Genomic DNA, 22,575 nt, shown 5'->3' with positions numbered 1-22,575 from the left:
TAACAGTGGTTATGGGCCCAGATACGAATTGAAATGAAAAATAGTCAGTATAGCTGTAGACTTGTTCTAGTGTGTCGGGTGGTCGTGAGCGCAACCAATTAGAAAAATGTACAAGTGTTAAGGCACGGGAATTGGCCAACACAATGGCTGCATCGTTTCTTTCATGGATCGAAAAGTTAAAGGGTCGTGAAAACTATGCTACATGGATGTTTCAAGTGCGTGCTTTATTGAAATTAAGTGATGAATGGGACGTTGTTACAGCAAAACTAAGATAGAAGATGCTCCGGATAAGGATAGAAATGCATTACCCAAGATTTCGTTGTTAGTCGAAGCTAACCTTATCCACCATGTTGAAAAATGTGTGACTGCGAAATCGGTGTGGGATACTATTCAAACACTATTTGAAGACTCCGAACTGACAAGAAATGTTGTATTATTAAGACAGTTGATCCTGACCTGTTTGGACGATTGTAAAAACGTAGAAGAATATGTGGATAAAATCCTTTCCACTTCACAGCGTTTACGTGAAATCAATTTTGAAGTGACTGAAGAATGGATTGGCACATTACTTTTGGCGGGGCTCCCAGACGAATATAGGCCAATGATTATGGGATTGGAAGCTTCAGGAATTAAAAATCACTGCAGATGCGATCAAGATAAAATTGTTGCAGGATGTACAAACAAAACCAGATCACAAGATGTCGGACAAGGACACAGCACTGTATAGTGGAAGCTACAGAAACCATTTAGACAAATTCCTGAATCGTCAAACGCGAACACAGCGATGTACGGTGGTGGCTACAGTAATGTCAGAGGTAAACCAAGCACAGCAAAGAAATTCCTCAGGTGTTTTAATTGTAACCAACCTGGACATTTTGCCTCAAAATGTCCAGCTGAGGTGTCAACAGGCGACAGATGTGATAAGAAGGAACCCCGCACCAAAAGTTACGATAGTCAAAATACCGACGCTTTCTTGGCATGTGTGTCCTCAGATAAAAATCTTGAATACGAGTCTGACTGGTACCTAGACACTTGTGCAACTGTTCACCTAACAAATGAGATGTGAATATTGAGCTTTCAGTGGGTGATACTGCACATAGTGTGACGTCATTTGATGTACATTATACACCAGATTTAGCAGTGAATCTTTTGTCAGTAAGCAAAATTCCAAATAAATACGAAAAAGGTGGAAGAATTTTCAATGCTGGTGGTGAACTCGTGGCTTCAGCAACCCAACACAATGGTATTTACAAACTGGACACTGTGAAAACTGATGTGCAACCTGCATATAGCGTGACTGTTGTTGATGACCTGTGGCACCGTAGACTAGGCCATCTAAATCGAAGAGACATGAACTTGCTGAAGAACGTGTCAACAGGTGCAGAGTCTTTACAAGTAAGTAGTAATCCTTGTGAAGTATGCCTTAGGGGAAAACTGACTCGCATGCAGTTTAAATCAAGCGATTACAGAACAAAATCGCACTTGGAACTAGTGCACACCGACCTATGTGGACCTATGGAAACTACTTCTATTGGAGGCAGCAAATATTTCCTTATTTTCATTGATGATTTCTCACGTTATGTGTTTGCGTATTTTCTGCAAACCAAAGATCAAGTGTATGGCACATTCAAAGAATTTTGTATGCTTGTTGAAAATCAAACAGGAAAGAGAATTAAAGCTTTACGCTCTGAAAATGGTACAGAATATGTAAACAAACAGTTAACCTGTTTCTTGAGTTCGAAGGGCATAAGACATCGGCGAATGGTTAGTTTTTCACCATCACAAAATGGAGTCAGCGAACGTGCTAACAGAAAAATTGTCGAAAAGGCAAGATGCATGCTTCAAGATGCAAGCTTGTCAAAATCTTATTGGGCGGAGGCAGTCTCAACAGCTGTGTACCTAAACAATAGGAGTCCGACGAAAGCAAAAGAAGGCAAGACCCCATACGAAATTTGGTATTCAAGGGAACCCAAATTAAAACACCTAAGGATTTTCGGATGTGAAGCTATGGTTCAAATTCCGAAAGAGAAGCGAAGAAAGTGGGATGCTCGATCAGAGAAACTATTGTTCATAGACTACTGTGAAGACATTAAAGGTTATCGTCTGATAAATACATGTACAAAGAAAATTACTGTCAGTAGGGATGTAGTTTTTCTGGAACACAAATTCCCCAGCAATCAGTCTTCCGAAGCAAAGGTGAAAGACCATCTACCAGTTTCTGCATTGGCGGATGATATTGCTAGTCATGGAGAGAGAAGAATTTCCACAGTTAATGTTCACGATGAACATTTAACTTCTTCCGACAATGACATCAACTATGGAAACGAGAATGTCTCGCAAGACAATATAGAGGAGGAAGATTTTCATGGTTTTTCTGAAAGTGATGAAAATTGTGTGGACAGGAAAGGAAGAAGTGAAGAGAGAGAGCAATCAGAACAAATACAGAGAAGAAAGTCTGAACGTAAAATAAAACCTAAGGAAGATCCAGAGTTTATATCATATTTTATTGAAGAAAACAATGAACCACTTACCCCAGGGGAAGCACTCAGTGGCCCGAATGCCTCCAAATGGAAAGATGCCATGAATGAAGAAATATCGTCGTTTATGGACAATAAAGTATACGAATGGGCAGAGGTACCAAAGGGCAAAGGCGTGCTGAGGACTAAGTGGGTGTATAAAGTGAAAGATACGGAAAAAGGTCCCCCCCAAGCTTCAAGGCCTGACTTGTTGTTAAAGGATGTGCACAAAAACCAGGCATTGACTATGAAGAGACTTTCTCTCCAGTTGTTAAACATTCATCACTGTGATTTCTGTTTTCACTAAGCATTAAGGAGAATTTTAAATTATCACACATGGACGTAAAAACAGCTTACCTTCATGGTAGTCTGGAAGAAGAAATTTATGTGCAGCCACCTAAAGCATTAGGCGTCACACCACCAGGTAAAGTCTGGCTCCTGAGGAAAGCTATGTATGGCTTAAAACAAGGTGGGAGATGCTGGAATCATTGTGTCCACCAAACACTTACTGGAATGGGTCTTGAGCATTCTAGTGCAGATCCATGCATCTACTTCAAGCATACAAGGCGAGGCATGATCATTGTGGCAATCTATGTAGATGACTTCCTTATCCTGAGTAATGATTCACTTCTCAAAAGACTTGTCCAAAGGAAAATGGAGTCACAGTTCCGTATGAAGGATTTGGGTGAAGTGAAATCTTGCCTAGGCATGAAAATTACGAGACAACAAAAGGGGAAATCTTTTTGTGGATCAAAAGAACTTCATAGAGAGAATGTTATCGAAGTTTGGGATGTCTGACTGTAATCCTGTATCAACCCCTATGGAAGCTAGGTTAAATCTACAAGATGAAAGTGATACCCTCGAGTGTGGTGAATCGGTACCTTACAGGCAGGCAATTAGGTAGTCAATTATATGTTTCACAGATTTCCAGGCCTGACATCTCTTTTGCTGTGAATTGTCTCTGTCAGTACAATAATTGCCCCAAAAGAGTACAATGGGCTGCTGTCAAAAGAATCTTCAGATATCTAAAGGGAACCCTAGAATTTAAACTAGGATTTAACAAGGAAGGAAACACTGAATTCCTTAGTTACAGTGATGGCGACTGGGGAAATGAGATAAATGACAGACATTCAGTCATGGGGAGTAGTGTCAAGCTTATGGGTGGATTAATATCCTGGTTCAGTAAAAACCAAAAGGACAGTGGCCCTGAGCACTGTTGAAGATGAATATATGGCATTAAGTTTCACAGCTCAAGAAACTTTGTGGCTGAGAACTTTATTCAGCGAACTGCAGCCCAACACCATCTCAAACCATCTGTCATTTACTGCGACAACAAGGGAACTAACTATACCTTTGGCAAAAAATGACATAACCAGTCAACGATCCAAGCATATTGACATCAGACACCACTTCATCAGAGAGCAGATCAAAAACAAAGACATTTTAATCGAATATTTGCCAACAGACAAAATGATTTCAGATGGACTGACTAAACCACAGTCAAAAGAAAAACATAATATTTTTGTGAAAATGCTGGGTCTTGTAGAGTAATAATTGACCTCGATCTATTTTTTTTGCAAACTTATTCATCATTGTTATTACAAGGTTTGTCATGTAATGTCAGTAATGTAAGAAAGATGTCAGTGTTATGTTTACTGAAATAGAAATGCAAGGGTTATGTTTGTTGTGAGGAGAAAACGATAATTCAAGGGGAAGTGTTGGAGAATGAATTATTGTCTGTTTGACCTATGAGACAACATGGCGGTTTTATTGTTATGTTATTGGCTAGACTGGCGACCTGCTTATGTTTTGTTTTGTGTGGGACAGTAAACGTGTTTTGTAAGGTCTGCCGACTTTTATTTATCCGATGTTCTAACAAAATTGAATTCAACAAATAGGTTTTATAAAAGACACTATAATTATCTTCCTGATTAGTTCTCCATGAGTTATATGAATTCAGCAGACATTAATAAGACTTAATAAAAGTTATTTATAATGTATTTTGTAAATTAACAAGAAAAATTAACAATTTGTAAAGATTATGAAAAATTCTATGAAAACAGTAAATTTATACCAAGGATTTTATTAATGAATAAGCCAGTATTAAAAATGTAAGTGTACGTGTCCAGAGCACGTATAGTTTTATGTGAAAATATAATTTATGAATATTCATTGAAGCTGCACGTGTGAGTTTACTACTATTTTAATTGACAAAATATTTTTTATTGCTGAGCATCATTAGAAAAAAAACTTTTTTTTTGTTGATAAAATTAATATTGTTTTCATTTCTGTCCTTTCTCATGATTATTTTATTATTAATGGACATTTATATTATAATATAATGTATTTCATCAACATGTATTCCAATGCAGTTGTGACAGCTATAGAATGTTTCTTGCAATGGAAAAGATTTACTGAAAATTTTTTTTGACATACAGTATTGATTTTTATGCTGTAAGTCATAGGAAAAAACAATAATAACAAAAAAAATGCAAACACACAGAAAATAAGCAAAAATCAATCAATATTAACAATTAAAAACTAATGACAGCACTTTGAATGCAAGGATCAAAATACTTTTATTATTTCTGTGTTAATACATACAACTTATATCAATCTAAAGACAAATCCTACCAGCAAATGGCAATGGGATCTTCACTCTCTACTTTCATAACAAATATTTTTAATGGAAAGTTTTGAGCAGGAATCATCAAACACCTAAAATCTGGCTTTGCTATGTAACAACACTTTTCTTGTCTGGCAACATAGACCTGAATAGTAAAGAGGAGTTTACCCATTTCCTACTTCACTAATCCATCCATACAGTCCATGTAAGAAATGGAAACACGCAGGAACCTTCCTTTCATAGGTTCTTGTCTCAAAACAGAACTGCACAATCACCACTTAAGTATACAGGAAACCAACACTTACAGTTTAATTAAGTACCTGCACTTCAAGATAAACTATCCAACAAGTACCAGAACAGGAATTAAATTCTCACTCTAATTAACAAAGCTGAAGTAATGTGCTCAGACAAGAAATCAGTTACTGATGAACAAAATCTCTTAAAACAACACAGAACCCACAATCCCATATCACTCGACAAAAATCTGCCCAAAAACTAGCAAGCAGTTCATTGATAATCCGTATGCAAGTGGCCTTTCTGAAAAATAAGACTGTTCGGAAAAAATCATGGACTAACAATTAATTGTTTTTCCAGTCAAATACCACAATCAACAGCATGATTACCAGAGTAAAACTACTCCTCTCATACAGGTAGAACACCCAATAAAAAGGATAACAACAAAATCAGCATTTATTGCCAGCAATAACAATGTAATCAGTCAACACAGTATTAAAATAAAATGATATGGATATCTTTATTAAAACTGAAACTAAGTTATCACAAAATAATAGCAAACCAACTACCCTCGCAGCAAGACAACAGCTCTCAGGTGCCTGGCCGATCAGAAGACTGTACATACATAATCTCTACCAGACTGTTTGCTGTATACAAGTTTTGACTAATTCCTTCCATGGATTTGTCTGTCTGGCTATTATTTTAATTTAGGACAACCGCTGATTTTGGCTGGTTTTCTGTGTGTTTGCATGTTTATCTTTTTTGTGCATTATTCAGGTTACTTATGATTTACAGTGTCGGAGCAAACAGCAATGGCGTATGTCCACAAACATCTTAAATACAGAGATAGCAGGTTTGTCCTCCAGCAGTTTCTCGTGGTATCTCTAAATTTACCCTGAAAACATGGTTTCTTAATTCCTACTGGTTCGTAAAAAATAAAAATAACAGTTTAAGGCTTAAATTACAATACCTGTGTTTTCACACTGCTGCTGCAAGTCATTGTTTACCCACGATCAAGTATCTCTTTGTTTAGCACAGTTGTAGCCAACTATAGAGAATTAGAGAATTAGAGAATTAATTATAAAAACGTTAATTCTTTCATTCCATATATTAAAGTTTATCCCTGGATCCTGAAGGCTTGATCCTGATGGCATGATCCTGTCGACTTGATCATGTGGTACATGATGCTTTCTGTTTTAATTCAATACATCAAAAGATCCTGATAACATGAGATTGTTGGCTTGATCCTGTGGTACATGATGCTTGCTGTTTTAATCCAGTAAGTCAAAAGATCCTATCCTTAAAATAAATATTGTCATATAATAATTAATTATGATTGTAAGTCAAATAAAATGATTTTATTTTTCAACGTCCAATCGTAATTCTTTCTTATTTCACAATTTCTTTCATGTGCAGGAACTTCCGATATACTGAACTACAACAGCAAGCATCATGTACCACACGATCAAGCCTTCAGGATCCAGGGATAAACTGGGATACATGAAAAACAGAATATACAGGGTGTCTACCAGATCTAGTAAATGAAATTCCCTGATTTTTCCAGGTTTTCCAGGTCTAAAACTGAACTTTTCCAGGTTTTCTGTAACACAATTACAACATTCCACAAAACTGAAAAAACTGCATAACAGTATATTGACAGGTTTCAAAGTATTTCAACTCACTTAAATTAGTAAAAAAAAAAAAAACCTTCTTCCAGGCGTGGGCAAAGTAACTCAATTGATGGCAAATAAAACATGCTGCTACAAATATTTCACACACTTACTTTTGCAAAAACATAAGTAAAAGGAAGTTCCCATAAATTTCGCAGTGACTCAACTTTTGCGTCTATTGCACTTGCTTCAGAACGAGCCAAATCCAATACTCGAGCCTTCTTCAACTGCAATGCCTTGATCTCCTCTTCAACTCTTCTTTTTCTGCCTTCTTCTTGTCTGTAGCTTCCTTTTCTTTTTGTTTTGTTTGCAGGGCTTCCTTACGCCTACAACTAGCATTTATTACATACTGTAACATGGACTTGGTGATATCAACATGCTCTAGACCTCCAGAACATTGAACAAATCCATACATCTGTCTTTGTGCGATCAGTATTTCTTCCTGCAAGTTTTTAGTCAGCAGATTAGAATTGACTGAAAATCCTCTTTCCAATGATGCATTTCCATGGGAAAGTACCAACATCATCCTCACAAACTTTAGAAGGCCTGTTTTGGCAGCTACTGTATGTGCCTTAAGGATGAGCATCCACAAGTGATCAAGGCACCAGCCAGTCTTCTCGAGAAAAAGACGAGAACAGTGCTTCAGAATCTTGCGAGGAACATACCAACTGATATGATCACTCAATGTTATCAGCTTCTTGTCCTTATAGCCACTTGTTTTGAAGACAACATTCTAAACTGTAATTCACACTCTGTTTCCTCACACCCGAATTTAAAGCCACAGACGGACATAAGAAGGAAATTCCCTTGGTAAGTTTGTACTTCAGGGGACTTTTGTATTGAAGTTTTTTTACCATAACCTTTAGACAAGTCCTATCATTTTTCTGTAACAGGACAGACTTTACTGGTACTTTCTCTTTCTTGATGGCATGGCATACTGCATAACCCAACTTGATATTGTTAGCAGTCAATAGATTTTCCTGGTTATCTACATCCAATTGAGATACATTGCGTTTCTCCATAAAGCTCTTCAGTACCTCTGGTTTCAAAAACTTTCCTGCCAAAGCTAATAAAATGTCTACCAGTGAATCATAGAGAAAAGGTGCCATGGGTGCTTCACTTTAGAACATTGTGAGAAACAATTCCAGCTATGATGCCAAAGAGTAGAAGAATGTCAATTTTACTTCTAGAAGATTATCTTCAAGAGCACTTTTCACTACACTGAAAGACACAGATGAAATAGAAACTTCACTAACAAATTTCTTTAGGTGGGGTAACAATTTCATGGCATGCTCAGCAACTGCAGTATTCCATCTGATTGCACAAAATTTCTTAAAAAAAAGCTCTGATCCAGGTATAATGTAATCTGCCCTCCTTGCAGGTACATGCATAAACAAATAGTAACTGTGCCTGAAAAAAATAACAACGTCCAATTGTATAGCAGAAATTCCAGTTTTGAAAGCACCATGGACTGTATGAAGCCCACAGCTACCAATTTCGAGCAATGATGGCGAATCTTCACCAAAAGTGTCTGTGATATGTATTTTCAAAGCTAACAAAAATGCCCAGTTTACGTTGAGGGCATCCATAGATACTTAAAATTAAATGCACCTATTGGTATAATCCGAACGTGGGAAGCACATGCTGCAGCACGTCACGTCAGCAGGATAACAGACCAGCTTGTATCACGTGATTTAACGCCACTTCCGAATCCGATGGTAAATAAAAGAAAATGGACATGGGAACTGTTCATTATTTTCCATCCAAAAATAAAAAAATGGGACATGATACACTTGATGCTACGTCAATGCAAGCAGATCAATAAACAAAAAACGTATTGCCAACTACAACCTACCAAACAAACATTCCCTGATTTTTAAAAAAATTCCCTGATTACAAATTTCCCTGATTTTTCCAGGTTTTCCAGGGTCAGTAGACACCCTGAATATAGAATGGCTATAATAAAAGAATTACTTGAAAATACTGCAAAATTGAATGTGTCAGCTACTTCAGTGCACAGTACATATTCCTCACTGAAAATGAATGACGTTAACAGTTCTATTTCAAATTTTTGCTTCCTATTAGACTCATCCGTTACATGACTGAGTATTACGTCGGTACTTTAAATGTAATGTAACAGAACTAACATTTGGTAATACAATTACTTAGTGTAATAAAAAAATCATGAAATATAAGCATTAAAAATTCCTTAAAATTGCAATACATCGTTAATTAAACAAATTTCATTATTACATCTACATTAACTAAAGTACTAAATTTTTTTTTATAAAAAACCAATACAGGTAAATAATGAATTTCGGCAATAGCGTGAATACACTGGTATTGTAATGTAAGCTGTAAACCATTATTTTTTAACAAACCAGTACGAATTAAGAAATCTTACTTTAGGGGTTTATTCAGGAACATATCAAGTATATACACAACATATATTCATATTTTTTGCGGGTAAACAATAAATGATGGTGGCGGCATAAAAGCACAGGTATTGAAATGTAGGCTATAAAAATTTAATTTTTTCTCAAACTAGTATGAATTATGAAACCATCCCTTTGGAGTTAATTCAGCGACGTGTGTAGTGTGTGGAAACCATGTCTTCCGATTTTTCTTTCAATTTCAAAGAGCAGCACTGTCAGAGTATTAACTACAGCTTTACTAATTACTTATCTCAATTTTTTTTTCTAATATCACATTTTAAACATGTTTATTTGCAAGTTAAAAACATAAAACGAAAGCAGTTGACAAATAAATGATACAAATAACCTTTTACAATAAAGACCATGTGTTTAACATATTTTTGAGGTTATAACTTCATCCATCCGTCCGTCGAAAGTAAAACCTTGACAAGGCTTTAACTGATGGGCAAATAGAGGGATGAAATTTTTTTTTAAGTCCTGCCTTATACCTGGCACACGAGACTGCTAGAAAGATACAATCGAGGAGGTAGTACTAAAAAAGAATTAATGCATCTTCCTTCTGTACAGAAAGATTTCACAATAATTTTTTTTATATATACAAAAACATCTGTCCAACATATATTTAACTTTTTTCGAAAAAAACACGCTCTTATGTAAACTCAGTAATAACATATAAATAAACAATTACTTATGGGTCATAGTTTGGTCTGGGCAAGAGCGCATAGAACATACAGGAAGAGAGCTGGACTATACCATGGAGGTAATAGTCTATGGAGTAAAGGAAGGTGTACTTTTCAAGGGTAATCAATGAAGCTGTACCCAAAATAAAATCTTCGGACTGCGCATGCGCACAATGATTGTTTACATCAGGGTGACTACTCCAACCCTAGAATAAAATTCCTGGGTATTTCCAGGTTTTCCAGAAATTTATTTTCATTTTTCCAGAATATTTAACTCATTTTCTATACTAAGTCTATGAGTTCTTTGTAATACTAAATTACACATTAAAATATAATATTACTATACCTGCACAAATGTGGAAATGTTTCTCGGAAAAAGGTACGCTGGAATAACTTGTCATATCAAAGAAAAACTTAGAAACTCTAAATTATTAGTTCAAATTATGTAAAATAATATAACATACAATCAATTTGGATAAAAATAAATATAAGAACACCAATAAATGTTGTCAGTAAGCACAGCACGTAATTTCATAGCTTCACAGTTTTTTTTTAAACCAGCAAGTTCATTATCAATTTTTCTGGCTTCAGCACGAGCCTCTGAAGAATTTTACACACTTCTTGGCTTCCAGTTCCTTCACAGCCAAATCGCTTAGTTTGCGACGACGAGATTCCTCTAACTGGGCTGATGCTGCTGCTCTGCGTTCCTGCTGGGCTTCTGTGAAGCGAGCATGCGTGCTGTGTGGAGGATAGGCTTGGTAAGTGGCACTGACTGAATCCCACCCAGATAGCTGACAGCATCATACACACATCTGTGCGCTACGAGGGTCTATTCTTCCATATTGTCTGTAAGACAATCTGCATTGACCGAAAATCCTGTGTGTTTTGCTCCTTTCATTTGACTCACAACTGCAGTCCGCCCCATTGATGACAATGAAAACACTTTGCAACAAAGAGAGCAAAAGGCTGAATATTTGTCACCCTGGACTTTATGTAACCAATCAAACCTTAAAATAAGGTTCATTAAGCCACTGTTCCTGAAAGGAAGACTTTCCTGTGTGGCCTGGTTTGGCCATTATTGAAAAAATTCACCACCACTGAATATAAACGGATACTAACATATCAGTAACTAAGATTATTTAACGAACAGAATCTATCTTAACACATTCGAGTCTGTTGCTTATGACTGGTTTAAATCACTGAATACTAGGGGTTTTTATGGTTTTCCATTTTTTTTATTTAAATAACATATATGGTACTTAAAATACTTTTTACATGATAAAAAACTTTAGATTTTACAATTTTTAATACAATTTAAAACATGATTTTATCTCTTTTAGTTACTGATAATTTATTTTTTATAATAAACTATGTTTTACATAAATAAAAAAATTTCTCATACACACTTCATACTATTCATTGCTATGATTTTTATTTAAATCCAGTTAAGTTAACATTTATTTCACATTTCCAAATTAATACCAATATATGAATACGTAAATAATTTTTATTTGGTTATGTTTATGAAAATTTTGATTTAGTATGGAACTTTTGGAAGCACCCTGGCACGCACAGAGCAAAGCCACAGTCTTCGCACCACCAACGAGTTTCCTTCCTCAGCCGTTTTCCACTGTTGGCTTTGCCTACATCGGAACATACTTTACAGTATCTGGTAGGGTTGAGTTTTTTTTTCGGTTGGTGGAATTTTCTTCGGAAAATGTCGAGCAGACAATCGATCTGTGGATGAGGATGTTGATGATTGAACGTCTATATCGGTAGCACCATATGAAGCCAGCTGGTTCCCGAGAGCTCTCATGAAGTTTTCCAAACTTGTTTTGTTGCCATCAGCCCTGGATTTTTTGAACAAAATGAATGAATTTATGATTGACATCAAAAAAAGGTGGAAAAAATTTTTTTCCACCATTTCATTGATTTTCTTTGAAAGGGGTAGTAACTGAGTAATTGATCAACATGATCAACACCAGTTTTGTTTATATTGTAGTCAAGTACAACATCGGGTTTGGTTTTAGCAACTAAGCCACCTCTACCTCTTACAGTGACTTCACTGCATGAGGCTTTGTGCTTTGTGGAGAGGCAGTACACATCACGTGTGTCCTTCCACTTTACAGCCAACAAAGGACCGCACCTGCGAAAAATTGCTTCACCTCTTGCAAGTTCTTTGCATTTCAGTTCAAGTGGCAAGCCTTTGCGGTTTTTTTGTACCGTACCCACAGCCAGGGTTTTTTCATCCCATAACTTATAGAATAATGTAGGACTTGAATAAAATCTGTCCATGTAAATTGTGTGCGCCTTATGAAAATAATCATGACACAATCTCCGGACAAGACTCTCAATAGAGTTTTCCACACTTCCAGCACCACCAGTATAAACCTCACAGTTTAGGACATATCCTGTATTGGTGTCACAAAGAATATATAACTTTATACCATACTTATGAGGTTTATTTTTTATATAAACGCGGAAGTGTAAACGTCCTCGCAAAGGACACATTCCTTCATCAATTGTCAGGTTTTCTGATGGATAAAGACAGGCCTTACATTGACGGACAAAATGATTGAAAAACGGCCTGACTTTATGTAGAGGGTCGTGATTTTCTTGTCCTCTTGGTACGTAAGTAGCATTGTCATTTATGTGTAACATGAATAATATTGACCGGAATCTGTCTCTGCTAAGGAGACGCCCAGGAAATGGAGTGTGCATTATGTTGTCATTTGACCAATAATCTGTTATCTTGGGTTTCCTGACCAAGCACATGTGAATGATCACTGCAAAGAAGTAATATATTTCTTGAAGCTTGACCGTAGTCTAACGCTGCCACATTGAATTTGGTTTCAATTTTTTTGCCCGTTTCATTTTGTCAATCATGGTACCTGCATATCGATTTGTTTCAGTCTTTATATTTTTCATGACGTCTGTGCCAAAAAATTTAGAGAAACAGGTAAGTTCATCGGAAGTTTCATCAATGTCGATAAGAATGCCAGATGCTTCCTCAAAAACAGGCAGCTGTGGTTGGTTGTCCATTGATACCCAGCGATTGACTCCAGGTTTTTCATTTGCTAGTAATCGTGTTCTTGTATTGGAATCTGAAACGAAAATCATATATTTTTTACATTGTTGGGTAATTTTTTTTACTTTTACGTAAATGTGAAAAAAAAAAAACGATTACCAGCTTATAAAGAAATTCAAAGGCACAAAAATGTAATATTTATGAAAGCTGGGTAACTTACCAGAAACGTTACTTGTGCTAGGTTTATCCGAGTGGTCTTGTCTATTCGCATTGCTCAGCTGCGCAATGTGGACTAGCGGAACATCGTCTTCATCTAAAAAATAATAATGTGACATTCACATTTACATGTAAGGGTCCAAGAGCTAATGTAAAATATCTACAATACACAAGGGAAAAAAATACGAACCACTATCAGTACCTGTATCAGGTGTCTGTGATGGACGAGCTTGTGAAAGTCCCGTTTTCTGTGTAAAACTGCTCTTCTGTTTCCTTATTTTTGCAAAATCTTCATCTGTAATAAAAAACATCCTGGGTAAGATATGTACAAAAATAATAATTTTTATACATAGGTAAAACAAGTTTCAATCTCATTCGGCAGGTTTTGAATAATTGCATACAAACCTGATGTGTCAGAATATTCAGACGATGGTTCATACAAAGAATCAGAACTGCAGTTATCAGCTTCTGAACCAGAAGAAGCATAAAATTCTTCATGTTCGAAAAATTCGTCACTCTCGCGCGATCTCTTTGCCATTTCTACTGCAACAAAACCGCGGTAATTCCCCTGGCACGATGAAACACGCCCGAAGCAGCTTCAAACGTAAAACAGTAGAGCAGATGCCATCTAGCGGCAACCGATAGTACTACGACGACTGTGGAAAGAACGCCCGGCAATCCAAGCCCGTTTATCGCTCGAGCAAGCACATGTTAGTCCATGAAAACGTGCGCTCGAGTGAGGCTCGAGCGCCGTTCATTGTATTAAAATACTATGCTCGAGCATGGACCCGAATGTGTTAACTTAAAACATCACAACATGAAACAGAATAACAATTGCAAAACAAAAAAATTGAGGTTAAGTTACATACATGTTATTTTTTTTCAAGCTTGATCTTTCCATTTGTTACTTCAACAGTTATACACTTATAAAGTAGGACGTAAACAATTTTAGTTACAGCGACGTTAATTAATTAAATTTAAGTTTACTTCCAAGCCTGCCTACATAAACATATCCTAACAAAATGCAGAATTACATTACTTTCCGCGCAAATGCACATTGCAGATACAATGATATTGGTACATTAGATGAAGTGTTGCCAACTATTGACAAGATAAAAGTTTACACCTAAACAAGTATTAGCTGTTATAAAACCAACAACAATTAGTTAAAAGATATACCGAATGAAAATTTAATAAACTGAATCCGTAAATTATCCAACGATAAAAATATTAAACTATATTTTTTTCTTAAGAAAATTGGAATTACGCACAGTAAACAATCTTAATTCTGCTGCGCTCTGGCGTCAGGTTCTAAAAACGTTTCTCTGAGCGTCACAGTCACACACGTAATCATGAATGGCGTCAGGATTGCCGATAACGCTTTCGTCTGTGGATGCTGACTCTCCCATGTCGTCTCTTATTCTAAAATTAAATATTTATTACACAATCCATTGCTATTTAATATATATTCAATATCGATATTAACTGCAGATGTACATAATCAATGACTTTAACGTTAGACGATAATTACAGTATGGAAGAATAGCAAATCTCCCGAGGGGTAAATAAATTCCTGGGTATTTCCAGTATTTTTCCAGAGGCAAAATATTCCTGGGTAATTCCAGGTTTTCCCGAATTTCCCGACCAATCGTCACCCTGTACATGTACCGCCATATTGCGGGTGGAAAAAGAATAGCAGACAGCAATGTAATTTGTATGAACGCTTTAGGAAATAAGCATGCAAAAAATTGAAATATGAAACTATTCTTTTTATATTATTAGTAATAAAGAACCACGCAGGAGGGCTAGCATAGCTTTCACATTTAAACGGTATTATAAGTGCTTAATTAGGAACAATTTAATTACAGACTATGAGTGTACGAACTGCCAATACCACATTCAAGTATTTACGATTCTGCATGTTTGTTTAATACAATGAGCAACTATAATACTTGGTTTTTAACATTGTCTTGATATTGTTTTTTACTGTGAATATTATTATTGATGTACTGCGACGACTGATGCGAAATGTTATGAAATCGACACTATACTTTAGATTACAATTAACGAATGTTCAATTCAAACGAGTTTTTGGTTTCCACGAAATGCTATGCTGCAAACTGTAGTCAAATAAAACATTTTTTTAACAACAGTTAATGAGAAAATTGTACAAAGGTTGCAAAAGTGTAGAGTAAGTCAGTGTGTGTGTTGCTGTTTACATGTAGATACTTCTCAAGATTCGTGCATTGTGAATAAAAAACATGCTGTTTTAATATTCCTTAAAATTTCATTTAAATCAACAGTTCAAAGTGCCTAGGGTAGGCCAACATGATTTTATGCATACTTAACATTGTTCATGCACACATTTTTTGCTAATCAACTTACCTAGTCCAAATGTTTAATATATGAAGCCACTGAATTCAATTCTTTGTTTTCCAGGAGACTACACTTTTACACAAATATGGTACAAGTAGTATAGGACTCGTCAGCAAAGTTATATTTCACAATATAAGTTACCTATTTGATCATATATAAACACTTGACAAGTGACAATAAACAAAGGCTAAAAATTTGGGTCGCGGCTTTTCCGTAAATAAAATAATACAATTCTGATAATACAAGTTTTAAACACTAATGGTGTTCCTCTACTTACCCTGAAAAGGGCGTTTCTAAATTTCTACTGGTTTCCGAAATATTGCAGTTTGTAGGTAACATTAGATAGCCTAGACAGTGAATCGGCCGCCGCCATGTTGTGCTTTAAATGCAATGCTGAACCTGTGGTTTTACATACAGAAGAACGTGTATATTTTTGATCTGAATATTGTAGTGCAATGTAACGTAAAAAAAAATTAAAAAAAAATTACTTGAGTCCCTACTGTGCATCCAAGCCCAAGCGTGAACCCATTGACAGTTTTTTTTTAGTACTATGGAGGTACGAAGACCAACGTGTCACGTCCGATAGCACGAAGCACCGACATGTTACGTGCGATAGCACGTCACTTGACGTATAAAAGTAAATTATGTTGCATATAGGATCAATATTTCCTTTTATGTTTTTTTTAATATTACAAAATACAATAACACTAAAGAGAGTCTAAAAAAGAATAGGCCTACAAGTTCTTAAAAATTACTGTTCTTGTCAACTTATTACGTATGCCATGTTCTGGAATGTTCATGTTTATTTTTTTTGTTTCGTGATAGATTCTTATGTTTAAATAGCTCTCCGCTATTATTTTGATTAAATCCTGAATGTGGCTGTCGAAAGGTCCCAGTTCCAAGACATGATCTCTAGTTTCAAAACACTTTAACATGACAGAATAATTCAGTACTTTCAAAATTATTACCTTCTTTTGTTTTGACAAATTTTCACAATTGCCTGAACTCATTTTGGCTATGCGAAGACACTGTGTAGCATTGCAGAACCCTGCCCTCCAATATAAATAATTTTCATTTATTCTTCTTTTGTAGGTGTAAGCAGTAATAAGTCAATGTTTTTTGAGTGATGTATAAGTTAGGAAACAGTATATTCAGAAATTATGGATACTAGTATATGTTATTTCCATTTGCTATGTGTTTTAAGAAGGTATTTTGTATTTTAACAGACGTTTTTAATCATTACTATTTTTTATGAAATTATTCACAAATGAGCCGTTGTACTAGATTTTTACCTGTTTAGGCCTACTTTTTCAGGTTTTTTCTCAATAAGTTTAAATTTTGTAAAGTAATTCGTATTATAATTATTGTTCTTAAATTTTATTAACGTGTTGTAATATAATTATAAATCACGGTACTGTGTCTGGGCTGGTATGATGGTTAGAAAGAGAGGCATGAGAGGCCTGTAAGTGTGAGTAAGAAAGAAACAGTGCTTCCCCGCCAACCGAGATAAAGACGGTAATTCCCCCCCTGCATGGGAACTGAGTGATAACTGCTCTCTCACGGTGTGGGAGAGAGAACGAGAATGGGAGTCCCCGATTTCGAGGTGAAATTGAAAAGAGACTGATCAGGGGAAGCCCAGAGTTTTGTGTGTAAAAGATTTTTTCATGTGTTGTAACTTGCTCTGTAATTGGCTGATATCTGTAAGAGTGAATGAAGCGTGCGTGTGATTGGTCGGTGAGGTCAGGTGACTTCTCCTCCCTGCGTGGAGAAGAGAGTGGCCAGATTTCACCAGTCGTCTGTCGATCGCTGCCAGGCGAGGCCGCGTTTCGGCGGCTCGCTGGTTTTCGCTGGGTGCGGCCCTGTTCCAGGTCGCACCATTCTTTTTGTACTTGCAGTAAAAAATTACTGAAGGACTTCATCTACGATATAAATTTTCGGTAATTTCTCGTCATACGAGCTACCAGCAGTTTTTCGACAGGCAGATATATGTGTGAAAAGAGTGAATGAACAATTGTAAGTGTTTGGATTCGTCGGGGCATTCTGTTTGGGAAAAAATAAAAAAACATCAAAATTTGCAATCGGCGTTGAACTGTTTATTTTGTAAGTAACGAACCGTTACAATTGGCGCCCGGCCGCGCGGCTTGAATTTGGACACGACCCTGAGATTAAGACGAACATTTCGGCAGCAGAGAAGAAAATATAAACATTCGTGAATAAGTTTGCGACTATGATAACCTCAAATAACTACAATCTACGATAAATAATGAACAGTTTAGAAGAAAACTGCAAAGTGTTTCCAGAACTATCGGCGCAGCTGAGCGGCGAAGGCGGTTTTTGTCCGCGACGAGAGTCTACGAGCGGCTTCAGCGAGTGAAGTGTTCCGGAGAAACGACGGAAAACGGTACATCGCGGGACAGAGCGACCCAAGGCACCATGGGACTTCAGGCCTATCTCATCGCGGGACTTCAGGACCTCATTGCCAGACATCGAGATCGTCACTTCGCGGGACATCGCGGGATGAATCGCCGAAAATAGCAAGTCGGAAAATGGAACTTAATTAATTGTTTACATTGTTTTTCTTTTGTTGTGAGCATTCGAAAAAGATTTGTGGTAAAATTTTTGTAATTTGCAAAATTCATTATGACGATTAGTAGCCCAGTTGAGGTTATGGGGGGGTCAGACCAAATCATGCAGTTACTATTGGTAATGCAACAGGAAATGAAGCAATACTATCAGGAAATGAATCAGGGACAACAAAATCTTATTCTAAAATTAGAACAGGGTCTGGCACAAAACACGCAGGAAATAAAACGGGAATTGTCACAGATGAAGAATGAAATTATTGAACAGATAGCTACATGTACAAACAAAGTAGATGAGTGTGCAAATAATGTGGCAGAAATGCAAGTACAAAGGGAACTAACTAGTTTAGGGACTTGTGAAATGAAAGTGATAGTGTCAAAAGAAAATATTGAATTTGTTGGGCATGATTTAGGCCTAAATGTAAATGAAAAAATAAACATTGAAAACACATTTGAAAAATTTCATGATGAGGGAAACAGGAAATGTTTGGACAATGTAGTTGAAAAAATTAGTAAATGTAGAGTTAATGGACATGTGAACAGGATTTTGTGTAAACAGATGGAAAGAGTGGAGAATGAGATGAAAGCATTCTCAAATACACTTAAAGATGAATTTACTGAGGAAGTGATCAGAGAAGTGAGTTTTGCAGATTGCGGAGTAATGATAAAAGGGAAATTTTGTCAAAATGTAAGCAGTAATGTACAAAAATGTGGGTTGTGTATGCCGAATAGTGTACAAACTAAAACTTCCGCACTGATCCATGTGAGAAAAACTGTGAAAAATTTTCAGAGGGTGTTTGTGTGGAAACATGTATACAGAACTATTGCCGAGATAGTAAACAGTTTTTTGTTCTGTTCAAAGGCAGAAGAAAGACATGGTAAATGTAAAGGAGTGATGCAAAATCTGAAAACAGTGTGTTTGGACTTGTATTGTCCACTGCCAAAATGTAGGGTTGTAGTCAAGACTAGTGTCGTTGTGTTTGATGTTTTTTAAATTTTTTAAATTTTTGCCAGTTTTTTCATGTTTTTTCAGAATTTTTTTTGTATCTTTTGAATTGTGTCCTTTTAATTAATGTTTTGTATTTTAAGTGTTTTTGTATTTTTTGAAGAATAGTTATAGTATAATATAGGAATGCACAAATAAGATTTATGACAGAAATTTTTACAAGATTTTTTAAGAGAAGGAAGATAAATGCATCAAAGTTAATGTGAATATTTTCTGTTGTTTTGAAACAACAATAATATTAATAGTATGAATTATTTTGAGTAGACAGTTACTAAATATTATGTAAAGAAATGCTTTACATTGTATTGCATTCCACTTGGGTAATTAATGTTTTGTTTGTTTAATGTTGTGTCATGGGAAGGTGTTAACTGAAAGTTATTGAGTTGTTTTTGGGAAAAGGATATAATTTTGAAATGGTTAAATATTTTAAATGAAAATGCCACATATTGGTAATGATAAATGTTTGTTTTAGATTGAATGACAGGGTGACAACATCCTATATTAAAGGTATGAAATTAATGCTAAACAGTCGTCGAGTTTTGAAGCTACAGAAGCAGTTGTGTATTCATGATGGTCAGTTTAGGTAAATTTTTGTATTGCCCTAAATAATGCAGCAAAGGTATTTTTCTTGGTGTAATGTGTTTTGTGAGGCAGCTGGGGGGCCAGGATAATAATTTTAAATATGTTTCCGGCATGGAGTCCGATGTTTTTTCTTTTTTGCAAGGGTGCGTCCCTTATCCTTGGTCGCTCCCACCCCTCATCAATGTTAATTATATGTGCTGCTGCTGCTGAAAGGGGATGTATGATTTGAAACCTGAGGAAGGACATTAGTTCATGTAATTTGTTTTTGAAGAAGAGAAACATACGTCTATCTTAATGAAGTGTTTGTCATGCCATGACTGTAGAAATGTCAACTTATTGTTTTATGGAAATTTAAGTAAGGTATGTAAAGCTTAAAATTTTGACAAGTGCAGTGTATATTTGTGTATAACTTTGTATAATTTTTTGTTTTAAATTTGGTAATAGGTTAGCCGAGCTGACTAGCAGCTAAAAGGGTTGTAGTTGGGCGCCCCTTACCTTTCGGCTAGCTCGGGAGCTAGGAATGAAGGAGTTAGGAATGATGGGGAAGGAAGTTAAAGGAAAAGGAACTGTGTATTTTTTTTAATATTATGGTTAATGATACTAAGAAATGTAAGTGAATGTCAACAAATGAAAATGCAGTGTTGATAACAGAATTAAATTTTTGTGTATTTTCGTAAATATGAGGTGGTGTAACTTTAATAAGAAATTTTGAATATGATAAGTGATGATGTAGTGTGTTATGAAAAAGTTTTTGAAATTTCACATAACTAATTTAATGTTTTTTATAGTTGTATTTGTTGTGGAAGGTTTACTATGTGAATTACTGTCTCTTAGGAAGTGATGCATCTATTTAGAAGTTGTAGTGAATGGGTTATCAATATTGAGCCGATTAGTTCTAATTTTGAAATAAGTGTTGTCCAGTGGTTGGAGTTATGATGGAGCTATTGTGAAGATTTTTAGAATTTGTTTTTTTGGAGGGAATTTAGGAAAATTTGGTGTCAACAGTTTTGAAGCGATAGTGTTGTCAATGTTTTGTTGGTGCAGTATGAGGAGTGGAGGATTTTATTGATTCGTGGATGAAAGTAGTGGTTTCCTGGTAAGAGAGGAGTTATCCATTGTCGTGCAATTGTCGTCTTGAGAAGGCGATTGTTGTTGTTCATCGTCAATTGGGGTTATATGTGCCAGCTAGTGTCGAGGTGCTCCACTGCTGAAATGTTATTTGTCATCGTTGAGAAGTTTTTATCATCGTTAAGGTAGTCATGGAGACGTAATTCCTGAAATTTTTGTAATTTTTTGGAGTTTATTGCAGCTAGTGTCGAGGTGCTCCACAGCTGAAGTAGGTTGTCGTCGAGTTTGTTTTTCGTCGTGGAGATATCTTCGAGATTTCAGTTTGTCGGAGTTGTTGCAGTTTGTGTAGAGGTGTCCACAGCTGTTCCAACCAGAGTTGAGATGTGGTAGGAAGATTCTTCGGAGACCAGGGAACACTACTTGAAATTTGTGCAGAAATTAATTTTGAAACTACTTGTATTTTGTATTAATAAAACTAAGAGAACATTAGGGATAAGGATTGTTGACTGTACCAAAACTGAAATATCATTTTTAAATTTAACAGAAAATTGGTATTAATCTTTGTAATTTATAAAAAAAAAAATAATAATAATTGTTTTTGAATTTCTTTTATTAACAAGAGTGTAATGACAGGATGCATTTAAGTTGAAGGATGTCTTGTGTTTATTTTTGTACAGATTAGTTTTTCACTTTTGTAACTTTTCAATTAAATGTAGTGTTAATTTAATTGAAAAGTTGGGGGGGTTATGTAGCATTGCAGAACCCTGCCCTCCAATATAAATAATTTTCATTTAAACTTCTTTTGTAGGTGTAAGCAGTAATAAGTCAATGTTTTTTGAGTGATGTATAAGTTAGGAAACAGTATATTCAGAAATTATGGATACTAGTATATGTTATTTCCATTTGCTATGTGTTTTAAGAAGGTATTTTGTATTTTAACAGACGTTTTTAATCATTACTATTTTTTATGAAATTATTCACAAATGAGCCGTTGTACTAGATTTTTACCTGTTTAGGCCTACTTTTTCAGGTTTTTTCTCAATAAGTTTAAATTTTGTAAAGTAATTCGTATTATAATTATTGTTCTTAAATTTTATTAACGTGTTGTAATATAATTATAAATCACGGTACTGTGTCTGGGCTGGTATGATGGTTAGAAAGAGAGGCATGAGAGGCCTGTAAGTGTGAGTAAGAAAGAAACAGTGCTTCCCCGCCAACCGAGATAAAGACGGTAATTCCCCCCCTGCATGGGAACTGAGTGATAACTGCTCTCTCACGGTGTGGGAGAGAGAACGAGAATGGGAGTCCCCGATTTCGAGGTGAAATTGAAAAGAGACTGATCAGGGGAAGCCCAGAGTTTTGTGTGTAAAAGATTTTTTCATGTGTTGTAACTTGCTCTGTAATTGGCTGATATCTGTAAGAGTGAATGAAGCGTGCGTGTGATTGGTCGGTGAGGTCAGGTGACTTCTCCTCCCTGCGTGGAGAAGAGAGTGGCCAGATTTCACCAGTCGTCTGTCGATCGCTGCCAGGCGAGGCCGCGTTTCGGCGGCTCGCTG

General features: G+C 35.9%; 1 protein-coding gene across 2 annotated transcripts in view; it reads right to left on the bottom strand.

Annotated features, from left to right (window-relative positions):
* The window catches only part of LOC134536592 (gastrula zinc finger protein XlCGF57.1-like), a 90,456-nt gene that overhangs the window by 55,240 nt on the left and 12,641 nt on the right, over nucleotides 1-22,575 (bottom strand). The gene's annotated exons all lie outside the window — the stretch shown is intronic.

The sequence above is a fragment of the Bacillus rossius genome, chromosome 11 (genome assembly GCF_032445375.1).
Source record: "Bacillus rossius redtenbacheri isolate Brsri chromosome 11, Brsri_v3, whole genome shotgun sequence".
In the NCBI taxonomy this organism is placed as follows: Eukaryota; Metazoa; Arthropoda; class Insecta; order Phasmatodea; family Bacillidae; genus Bacillus; species Bacillus rossius.
This window is presented reverse-complemented; position numbering and strand designations above follow the sequence as displayed.